The following is an 11,335-nucleotide window of genomic DNA, read 5'->3' on the forward strand; positions in this document are numbered from 1 at the left end:
TTCAGTGGCTCAGTCCTTCGCTCTTCTAGCAGTGTGAAAAATTGGGCCATATCTGTTCTTTGAATTCCTTCTCTAATTACATCCAAGTTGTTGCTGTGCTGCATTGCCATACCAGAAAGATTACAAGTCGTTCTAGGACAGGTCTCATTAAAAGTTAATGCAGTTGTTTAGTTTGCATAATTTCCTATATATTCACACTTGCTAAGTTTGTAAAACTAGCACATCCTCTACAACTTGAAAGTATCTGAAATAAAAAAATAAACCAATTATCTCTTCTATGCATTTATTTTTATAACTGGGATCTAACCTTCTGTCCATTCCCAGCAGGCGTTCTCACTTTATAGACTGATGGATTAACATCCAGCATAGTCCATAACTTCTATCTTTTCATTAAATCCCATGTGTCAACCTTGTTATCACAACAGGCTGCTTCTGCACTTAAGTGCTGCTGTGTAGCAGTGTGACTCCTGTATCCCTTGCTGCCAGTATCAGATGTGATGCTGCGGTCCCTGAAATGTCTAGTGTTCGTCACGTAGCTTTAACACGTTAGGAATCTATTTTTAAAAAAGAAGCTCTAACTCCATGATTAATAGTATTCATTTTTCCAACTTCTGACAGGCCACAAGCAGCCTTCTGGAGACCCTGGATTCACATCAGCTCCAGACTTGAGTCCACAAGGAATTTGGTAAGCTCCTCTGCTTCTTCAGACATATTCTTACATCTCCCATAAACAAAACATATTCTCTTTTCTTCAGGGGCCTCTTGTCAGCTGCTTGACTGCCCTCATCCATTTTTTCTGAATCGTGTGCAGGCCAGGGTAGCTTTACTGTAGAAGCAAGCAAACCAAAGCAATGAGATGCTCATTTTTCCAGCTTGCATGCAGATTTAGGCTGCTTTCACACTTTATACAGATTGCGATATACATTGCGATTATTCCTCCATCACCCCGCACCAGCTCAGAAAAGTCACACCACACGTTAACGGTGTGTTTTGACCATACAGTTAGGCATACAGTACAATGAAAGTATGCCTCACTGATGTAAATGCGCACATCATACAGTTAACACACTACAAGCATCGCATTACTGCGTCAGTACCCGCTGCTTACAAATTTTTAACTTTAGAACACAGCTGTTTGCTACATGTACTAGGTGTTAGTTGCTTTGAACTCGCCCGCTCCTGTAACCTAATTATTATTATTTTATTATCATTATTTATTGTATTTATAAAGCACCAACATATTACACGAGCACTGCACAATAGATAAATGGGTTAACATACAAGGTAGGGCAAACAAGTAGCTCACAACAAAACCAGATCATGCAAATGTCTTTGATAATAGAGACTGTTCTAGCCCACAAGAGGGGAGACAGACAGTAAGATTGCATAATCAAGCTGAAAACACTAGGAGGGAGAGCCCTGGCAGAGGCTTACAATCTAAAGGGTGGGGGTAGAGACAATAGGTGCATATGTTGAGAGGGTGCCCAGCAGAACGTATTATGGTGCTGATGTAGGGGGGTACGTAAGCAGGAAAAGTTGAGTCTTGAGGGCTTATTTGAAGGTATTAAAGGTGGGGACGAGTCTGATGGCTAGTGGTAGTGAGTTCCAGAGAGTGGTAACCTAATGCAGAACAGCATTGACAGTGTAGCCATACATGAGGAAACGCTCATCTGCACTGTACAAGTGGCATACAGCACCACACAGCTCCTGTCCCTGTATGTCATGTGACATGTAGGGGAGAGTCACATGGTGCTATACGGAACTTATACTGTGAGGAGGAGAGCAGAGGCGCTCTACGGGGGGGGGGGGGGGGGGGGGGGTACGGTATGTACCAGGTGTAAGGGACATCAGGGAGAATTAGCTTTGGCAGTTACTGTGTAGATAGGAGCGGCTGGGCACGTCCAGTTAAAAAATACCTTTATTTGTAAACAATTTAAAAGATTCGCATCAGCAGCAACAGTGTACCAGGAGAGAGAGGGATTAGCATGAAAAGATGGTCGACAGCTGTTTCGCACTACAAATAAGTGCTTCTTTAGGACATAGAAGCCCCCAGCATCACCCCTTAAATACTTTACTTACGAGAGCGGCAGCTGAAGAGAGGAGGACGCCATGTGGAGCGCACCCACGATTGCCGCATTCAACACTTCCTGAACGCCAACTGCGTTCCACAGACCGGAAGGCGCGGACCGGAAGTGGTCATGAGAACTCACTGGGCCAATAGAATGCGAGCGCCGCCGAAGCTCCGCTCACAGATAACATTAGGCTGACTACCCAACAAGTCCTGCCCTAGGATGCCCTGTCACAAGGACTCTACACGCCCCTCGACTAACTCCAAATGCAGAGAGCACGGACCCAGACGGAAGTCCGCCTCCCTGCAACTAAGGAGTGGCGATAAAAGCGTTCCTAGCAACCCTGCAAATCATTTAGATGACAGCAATGGCTGTCTTGGGCACAATAACAAGAATAAGGGGAGCTAGGGCATGAAAGGAATGTTAAAACCCCGCATTGTACAAATAAGGGGGATCAATTACCTAAGGGCAGTAAATACTGACCTAAAGGACTGGGGCCCATAATACAATACCTGGCCCAAAACGAGTGATCCCACTTGCAGATGCTGCTACAACTGGCCTCCTCCTCCCCAGAACCAGCCTAGAATGAAAAGGGGGAGATACAAAAAAGCAAGAATTAGATACTAAAATCATCACATTGCATATAAACAATAATAATTAAAAAACAACAGCAACAACTACATTGTCTACAAAAACACTGATAAATCATTACGTTCATTTAGTCCCATTGGACCTACCGCCTCAAAAAAGAATATCCAAAATCTTTCCCTGCGTTGCAACTTTTCAACCCAATCATCACCCCTAGAGTCCCTTCCCACCACTTCCAGACCAAAGAACCTCAACTGTGAGGCAGGGAACACACTTGACTGTTTTCGTACGCGTTTTCTGCACAGAAAAACTGAGAACTCATGTTAATCAATGGGCTAGTACACACTTAATATTTTGTTCGCGCGCAGAAAAAAAACTGACATTCTGCATCATGACTCTGCACATTTTGTCAGTTTTTTGTATCAATTACATCAGCTGCTATGAAAAAACGCGCGCGTTTTCCTGCATAGAGACACACTTGGTGTGCAGAAAAAGTATGCAGGAAAACGCGCGCGGAAAACTGAAAGACAAGTGTGTTCCCTGCCTGAAGAATCTCCTGAGTGAACAGTGTTCATATGTTCCATGACCCTGGGACAGCCCTTAGCTCGCGGGTTGCCAAGGATCTACAGTGTTCTTGGTATCTATCCTGCATCATACGTGTAGATAATCCAACATAAATGAATTGACAAGGACAAATCAGTGCATATATTATACCTTTTGTTTTACAATTGATAAACTGCCTACATTTTACTGTTTTTCCAAATCTCAGGAACTCCTTGTCAGTAATCAAAAAGTTACAGCACGAGCATGAGTTACACCTGTAATTGCCCAGGGGTCTGCTTCTACCCAACCAGTTTTGCGTATTCTGACTCACAAACTCACTGTGGGATAATTGATCTTTAAGGTTAGACACCTTTTTATAAGAAATACATGGGGTCTGTCGACACTTATCTGCTAGGAGTTTATCCTCCTGCAGGATCCACCAATTGTTTTTGATTGATTTTTTAATTTTCTCAAACATTGGGGAGTAGGTAAATGCATAAAGAATCTATCCTGTTGTTTTTTCACTCTAGGGGTCAGCAGGGATTCCTTGTTCCTATTAGCAGCTTTTTGAAAAGCTTCAGCGATAACTGTATCACTGTAGCCTCTAGCATGTAATCTCTCCCTAAGTTGTTCAGCTTGAACAACAAAGTCCTCCATGGTCGTAGCATTCCTCCTAAGACGGAGGAACTGACTGAAAGGTAGCGATCTAATTGTCGATGGAGGATGATAGCTAGAGGAATGTAAAATTGAGTTTACTTCCGTGGGCTTTCTAAAGGTTTTTGTTATTAAAGACCCCCTACTAACATCAATATTAAGATCCAATAATTCAATTTTCTCCTCTCCCCAGGTAGAGGTGAATGCCATATTCACATCATTGTCATTAATCTTGGCTATAAACTCTTGAAAGGATACCTGATCGCCACCCCACATCACTAGGATATCATCTATAAAGCGAATCCTTCCCAGGAACGCGTTCCCCGTCGCAAAGACGTAATTGGCCTCCCAGTGGCCCATGAAGAGGCCGGCATAGGTGGGGGCCACCGGGCTCCCCATTGCCGTGCCGACCTCCTGACGGTACCACTGGCGGTCAAACAGGAACGCATTCCTGGTTAGGACAAACTCCAGACCCGCCAACAGCAACCACTGCTCCTCCTCTGAGTACTGTAAAGCTGGCAGAAATTTGGCTACAGCCTGCAAACCATCCCCATGGCAAATTCTACTATATAAAGAGACAACATCAATAGTAGCTAAATGGAAGGAAGACTGCCATTCAAATGTATTCAAGATATTCAACACTTCTACTGTGTCACCCACATAGGCTGGCAAAGATCTCAGGAGAGGTCTAAATTTAAAGTCCAAAAACTGGGACAAAGACTTGGTTAGAGAACCAATAGCCGAAACAATCGGCCTCCCAGGAGGCTTATCTGCGGATTTATGAATCTTTGGAATGGTGTACCACACCGGACTTCTTGGGTATTGCGGGACCAATTTATTGGCCAAAGTTCTGTCAAATCCCATCAGCTACTGCCTTCGAAAGCAGGTTTTTCAACTCCAAACTATAGGAGGGGGTAGGGTCACATGGTAGCTTAGTATAGGTGGATCTATCCTGAAGCTGTCTCAGGCATTCAGCCTGATAGTCCCTAGTGGCCAAGACCACTACCCCTCCTCCTTTGTCTGCTTCCCTTATTGTGAGTTCCTTATTATTCTTCAGCCATTTCAAGGCTTGTATTTCTAATGCGGACAGGTTATTTAGTGTGGATGGGTAGATAAGTGCTTTACATTCCTCCATAACACTTTTAACAAAAAGCTCCACAGAGCCCCCAGGTATGGCTGGAGGATTGAAAGTCGATCGTCCACCTATATGAAAAGGAACAGGCCGATTAGCATCAACCAAGTTGGGACCATAATCGCCAGTGAGTTCACATAAGTCCTTCAAAACATCTGTGTCCCAATAATTCCAACATTCACCAATTAGGGGGGCACAGTCATGAAGCTAGGGGGGGGTGGCCTGGGTTTTGGGTTTCTTCTGTCTCTGAAAAAAGCGGTGGAGAGTCAACTTTCTGGAGTTCAGGAACAGTTCTTGTTCAAATTTAATAAAGTCAAAGGGGGCAGATGGGCAGAATGTCATGCCCTTGGCCAATAGAGACAGACAAGCAGAGTCCAGAACAGCGCCAGAAAGATTATACACTTTTATTTCTTCCGATTGCGCTCTGACCTCCTGAGTTGATCTTTGTTCCAGCTGATTTGTTTGAGAATGCCCTTTTGTTTCCTCTTGCCTCTCCTGATCTTGCTCCTCCCAAAGGGAGATCATCCTCAAATGAACTATTGGTATCTCTACGGGAGGAGGAGGCCAGTTGTAGCAGCACCTGCAAGTGGGATCACTCGTTTTGGGTCAGGTATTGTATTATGGGCCCCAGTCCTTTAGGTCAGTATTTACTGCCCTTGGGTAATTGATCCCCCTTATTTGTACAATGCGGGGTTTTAACATTCCTTTCATGCCCTGGCTCCCCTTATTCTTGTTATTGTGCCCAAGACGGCCATTGCTGTCATCTAAATGATTTGCAGGGTTGCTAGGAACGCTTTTATCGCCACTCCTTAGTTGCAGGGAGGCGGACTTCCGTCTGGGTCCGTGCTCTCTGCATTTGGAGTTAGTCGAGGGGCGTGTAGAGTCCTTGTGACAGGGCATCCTAGGGGCGGGACTTGTTGGGTAGTCAGCCTAATGTTATCTGTGAGCGGAGCTTCGGCGGCGCTCGCATCCTATTGGCTCAGTGAGTTCTCATGACCACTTCCGGTCCGCGCCTTCCGGTCTGTGGAACGCAGTTGGCGTTCAGGAAGTGTTGAATGCGGCGATCGTGGGTGTGCTCCACATGGCGTCCTCCTCTCTTCAGCTGCCGCTCTCGTAAGTAAAGTATTTAAGGGGTGATGCTGGGGGCTTCTATGTCCTGAGGAAGCACTTATTTGTAGTGCGAAACAGCTGTCGACCATCTTTTCATGCTAATCCCTCTCTCTCCTGGTACACTGTTGCTGCTGATGCGAATCTTTTAAATTGTTTACAAATAAAGGTCTTTTTTAACTGGATGTGCCCAGTCGCTCCTATCTACACAGTAACTGGCTTGGTGGAACTGCTTTTGGGGCTTTGAGCACTCCGGAGAGTCCCAGTACAGTGGTCCTGTGCACCTTTTTCTCATTATTGGAGAATTAGCTTTGGCACTCATTAGTGCATCACATTTATACAGTGTTGAAAAAAAAGCCACAAGAAGGGTTGTAGGGGTGGCATACATTGGCATTCATTTAGAATTTTTTTCACCGATGGTCATCACTGTGGTTCACTTAAAGGGCTTTATTGCAATTCTGAATGTCAAGTGTATGCCAGGACCAGGGGTGCAACTACATTTAGCGCCCCCCCCCCCCCCGTAGAGCGCCGATCACTGACCAATTTTACCTGCTCCATGTAGTATGAGGGTTTACCTGCACAATCTGTTCAGAACATTCAAAATCTAATGACCCTCATACTACACGGAGGTGATAAGTTTGGCCAATCACAATTGAAGGTATGTACCAGGCTTAAGGCTGGTTTCACACTGGGGCAGCACATTGGTTTAAAATGTGCACATAACGCAGCCCCAAAGCTTGCAAAAAAAAAAAAAAAGGTTTGCAGTGACATGCAATGTAACACATGCAGAGCAGAGAAAATTTCAGGTGCGAATATTACAACCTGCTCCTCTATTGACTAGCATAGTGCTAGCTACTGACATCAGGAACTATAAGCGGTGAGTGCAGGGGGCGGAGCCAAGTACAGGCAGAGAGGAGGAAGAATGGACGCTTCCTTCCAGCCCGTAATCGACGTTCTGCTCAAGTCAAAGATTTTGACTGAGCAGAACAGGGGACAGGGGGCGCTGAAGGGGGAGCAAGGTGTTGTGAGGCATGTCACAGCACATGAAGTTAAACAGGAATTATGAGTATATCATTTTTAACCCGGTTCAGGGGTACTTTAAGCCTGGTACACACCTTCAGTTTTGATTAGCCAAAGCTTGGCCAATTTTACCACCTCCCTTTAGCATGAGGGCCAACAGATACTGAATACTATGAGCAGATTGTGTAGGTAAGCTCTCATTCTACACGGAGGTGATACAATTGGTCAGTGAATGACCAATCAAAATTGGATGTGTGTACCAGGCTTTAAACTACTGTAGTTCTGAATGGGAAGACTGCCAGGAAAATGTGTAATATGCTTGTGAGAGTGAGCTGTAAGGCTCCCTGCACACTGCACATCCGATTTGCGATTCCGATTTGCAATTCCAATTTTCTCTGAATGCTATCAACAGAAAAACGTTGAAAAAAATGCAGCATGCAGTAACGATGAAAAATCGGAATTGGAATCGCATGTAAAAAATGATTACAAATCGGAATCGCATGCAGTGTGCAGGGGGCCTAATGCCACTGAACTCTCTGGCACAGTACTAATTGCAGCTATAGTACACTGATTGCATTAGTGGATTGCCCTTCCCTGGGAGTCATGTATTAGCGTCTATTAACAATTTATTTTATATTCAAAATACAAAACAAGCCCACCATGTTTCATTGTTATGAAAGGTGCTTCTCTCCTTGGATAAATGATCATCATATTTTACAAGAGGGGGCCTTTTGTATGCAGATACCAGCAGTACTAATAATTGCCTCTGTCCCCTTGAGGGCACCTTGAGTGAGTGTAAAATACTCTGTATTTCTGGTAATTAGAAGATGTGGGCACTATAAAATCTACACTAATAGTAGTAATAAGTAGACAGCTGTCATATTAGGCGACAGCCAATGAAGAGACGTGTATTAGTTAAATGTATGTTTTCAGAGCAGCATGCACCACAGGGGGAGTTGCTGCACAATAATGTGATTTTAGTCATTAGAACAGATGTACAATGTACTCCATAAACTCATTTCAAGGTTTAACAGTCTTGTTTGCACATGTTCCTTCATTAGAGGAGGCACATGGCTTGACCTATGTCACTTGAAGCTGAGGTGTCAATGGCATTAACAGCTCCCAGGGCACAGCTATAATGAAGAAAACAGCTTCTATAGCTAACATCTTCTTCTCTCTATCCTAGCCATATGCGACTGGCCTGTGTGAAAATCCACAATATAGACAGAAACTCACAGAATACAACCATCCTGTAAGGTAAGTTACATTCAAGTTATTTGTTAGAAGCCCAACATTCTCCACATGTAAATCAGACAAAATGAATGCTGCTTACACAGTAGTCAATCACAAGTTTGTGGTCTGGTCACCTCAGCAGCTGAATTTGTATAGTTTGTTCTTGGCTTTCTTGCATTCTTCTATTCTGCAGAATAGCTAAACGTTTTGCTTGAAATGCCAATTCTTTTCATTCCTAGTCCTGATAGAGAGGGGTAATGGCTGGCAGTTCAACCATACCTCCTCTCCCAGAATGCATTTTGCCTCCATCTGAGGAATAGAGCTTAGCAACAACAGCAGCGTGGGTCCATGACTGTGATTTTGCTGTGTTTAACGTGGACCCGTATGGGACAAAATTAAAACATAGAGAAATCTATCCTGTATGTATTTAGAGAGTTTAGCCTTGATTAATTACTACTCATTTGTGTCTACACACAGATTGTAATTTGATCTCTCCCCTCTGTCACATGGCTGCCAATGGCAGAGATAGCAGACAAGTCCATTTGAAAGCACAGGCTGTTAACAATATGTCTTCTTCCATGAATCAGGAAGTAGAAACAGTGCAGATTTATTCTAGGATTTATATCAGCTGTAACAAGTAAAGGTTTTTGGTTTAAAGGTTATTATGCTGTTTCGCGTATCTTTTAGAGCAGAGAAGACTTTCTGAGTTCAGGTCCAGTTTAAAGAGAACCTGAAGTGAGAGGAATAGAGAGGCTGCCATATGCATTTCCTTATATGCAATGCCAGTTGCCTGGCTGTCATGCTGAGCTTTTGGCTTTAGTTAATGAGTCACACACTTGTAACACACATGCAGCCAGTGGAGTCAGCCACTGGAGGGAAGGAGGGAGGGAGGATGATGTTAGTTTAGGGCCCTTTTCCATTGGCGAAAGTGATACGATGCAGCTACGCATCACTTTCGCCGGTGCCCGCGTCATTTCTGCATCTCCCGATGCGGAAGTCAATTGCAGAGATGGGATGCGGCTGCGGGCGGATGTGGCCGTGCGAGAATCTGCAGCATGCTGCAGATTCTCGGATCGCTCTGCACCGCTCCGCACAACATACACACAGTGGAAACTGTTCCATTGCTGTGCATGTGTTTCAGCATACCTGCGGTGCGATGTGGCTATGTAGCCGCATCGCATCACTTCTAGTGGAAACGGGCCCTTATTTTACTTTTTTTTTTTTACTTATTTCACTCAATAATGTTGTTAAATCTCCAGAAAAATTAAAAAATAAATGCTTCAGTGTTCAAGCCCCCTCCTGTGCTTCCCTGCTGAGCTGGAGCAGTAGTCTGTGTGTAATTACTCACCCGATCCCTTGCTTGCTCCATGCCACGTGTCCCTCGTCAACACCCGTCTCCTCTCTTATTCCTGTTTCCAGCATGACGCGTAATTACGCATCATACATACAGAGATTTGCCTGCTGCTGCCGCGGACACAATGCATGGAGCGAGTGAGCAGGTGAGTTAATTACACACTGCACCACTGCACTCCAGCTCTGCAGGGGGCCACAGGAGGGGGCCCATGTGGAGGGAGGAAGGATGATGTCAGCCCCCCTCCCTGCAGTGGCACCTATACCTGCTACCTATACTGGGATAACTATACCTGCTACCTATACTAGGACTCCTATACCTGGCTACCTACACTGGCTGCACCTATACCTGGCTACCTGTATTGGCGGCACCTATACCTGACTACCTATACTGGCTGCAACTATACCTGGCTACCTGTACTGGGGGCATCTATTCCTGGCTATCTATGCTGGCTGCACCTATTATCTGGCTACCTGTACTGGCAGCACCTATTCCAGGCTACCTATACTGGCTGCACCTATATTTGGATACCTGTACTGGTGCACCTATTCCAGCAGGGCCGGTTCAAGTATCAATTGGGCCTTAGGGCAAAATTAGCCTGGGGCCCCCCAACAGACACCCCCCGAACCAAAAAACCTTTGTGGCAGCCAAATTTCCCTCCTGGGCCCCTGAGCTGGCTGCTGACCCTCCCCCAATCACCTCCCAGCTTAACAGACTCTGCAGAGTCCCTGGGGAGCAACAGTTAAGATGGGGAGGGACAACTTGGGGGCCCCTACAGGCTCTGGGGCCCTGGAGCAATTGCCCATTTTTTCCTATGGTAGCTCCGGTCCTGTATTCCAGGACAGGAAAAGTGGGATGCCAATACATATCTGGTATCGATGGATTCAGCAAAATCAGGGCTTTTACAAACAGTAACATTTTTCACAGTAAGGCTGCTTACACCCCAACGCACAGCAATGTAACACAAGTGGGCTGTTCACACAGCCCACGTTGCGTTACATGTAACGCTGCACATTCTGCCGAAAGTGCAGCATGCTACGGCGTTAGTGCGGCTATAGCCGCGTTAGACTTTTTGCACATACTCAGTGGGGGGCGGAGAGGAGGCAGGGAGATGCAGCTACAGTAGCCGCGCACATGGCTACTTAATACTCACTGCACTGGCGGCCGCTGATTGGCCGGCGGGACCACGTGATACGGAGTGTCTCGCTCCGCATCACGTGGTCCCGCCGGCCAATCAGCGCCACTCTGGGAGACCTTATACGGATAGAGCCGCCTAACGCGGCTCACTCTACTGTCCTCTCCCGCACCACCATACGTTGCATTAGGTGCACGTTATGCGACCTTAACGTAGCACCTAACGCAACGTCTTGGTGTGCAAGTAGCCTAAATGTAATTCTTCTTTGAAAAAAAAAAAAAACACAACAGAGAAATACCGTATTTTTCGCCGTATAAGACGCACTTTTTCTCCCCCAAAAATAGGGGGGAAAAGTCCCTGCGTCTTATACGGCAAAGGCAGGGAATTCCCGACTTAGAAACGCCCGCCGATACGGACCGCGACCCGCCGCCACGTCGAGAATTCCCTGCCTGTGTGGCTGCACCCGATGTATGCCTCTGCCCGCTCCCCATGCCTTTAATGTG

The 11,335-nt window shown here is 45.7% G+C and overlaps 1 long non-coding RNA gene across 1 annotated transcript; it reads right to left on the reverse strand.

The window, feature by feature from the left end:
- Window positions 1-513: 513 nt before the first annotated feature.
- LOC137570683 (uncharacterized) lies at window positions 514-8,584 on the reverse strand. Its single transcript, XR_011031136.1, has 3 exons — window positions 8,447-8,584; window positions 2,582-2,649; window positions 514-826 (listed from the first exon to the last, which is right to left on the reverse strand). It is a non-coding gene; the product is annotated as an uncharacterized lncRNA (long non-coding RNA).
- Window positions 8,585-11,335: the final 2,751 nt, after the last annotated feature.

The sequence above is a fragment of the Hyperolius riggenbachi genome, chromosome 4, assembly GCF_040937935.1.
Source record: "Hyperolius riggenbachi isolate aHypRig1 chromosome 4, aHypRig1.pri, whole genome shotgun sequence".
Classification (NCBI taxonomy): domain Eukaryota; kingdom Metazoa; phylum Chordata; class Amphibia; order Anura; family Hyperoliidae; genus Hyperolius; species Hyperolius riggenbachi.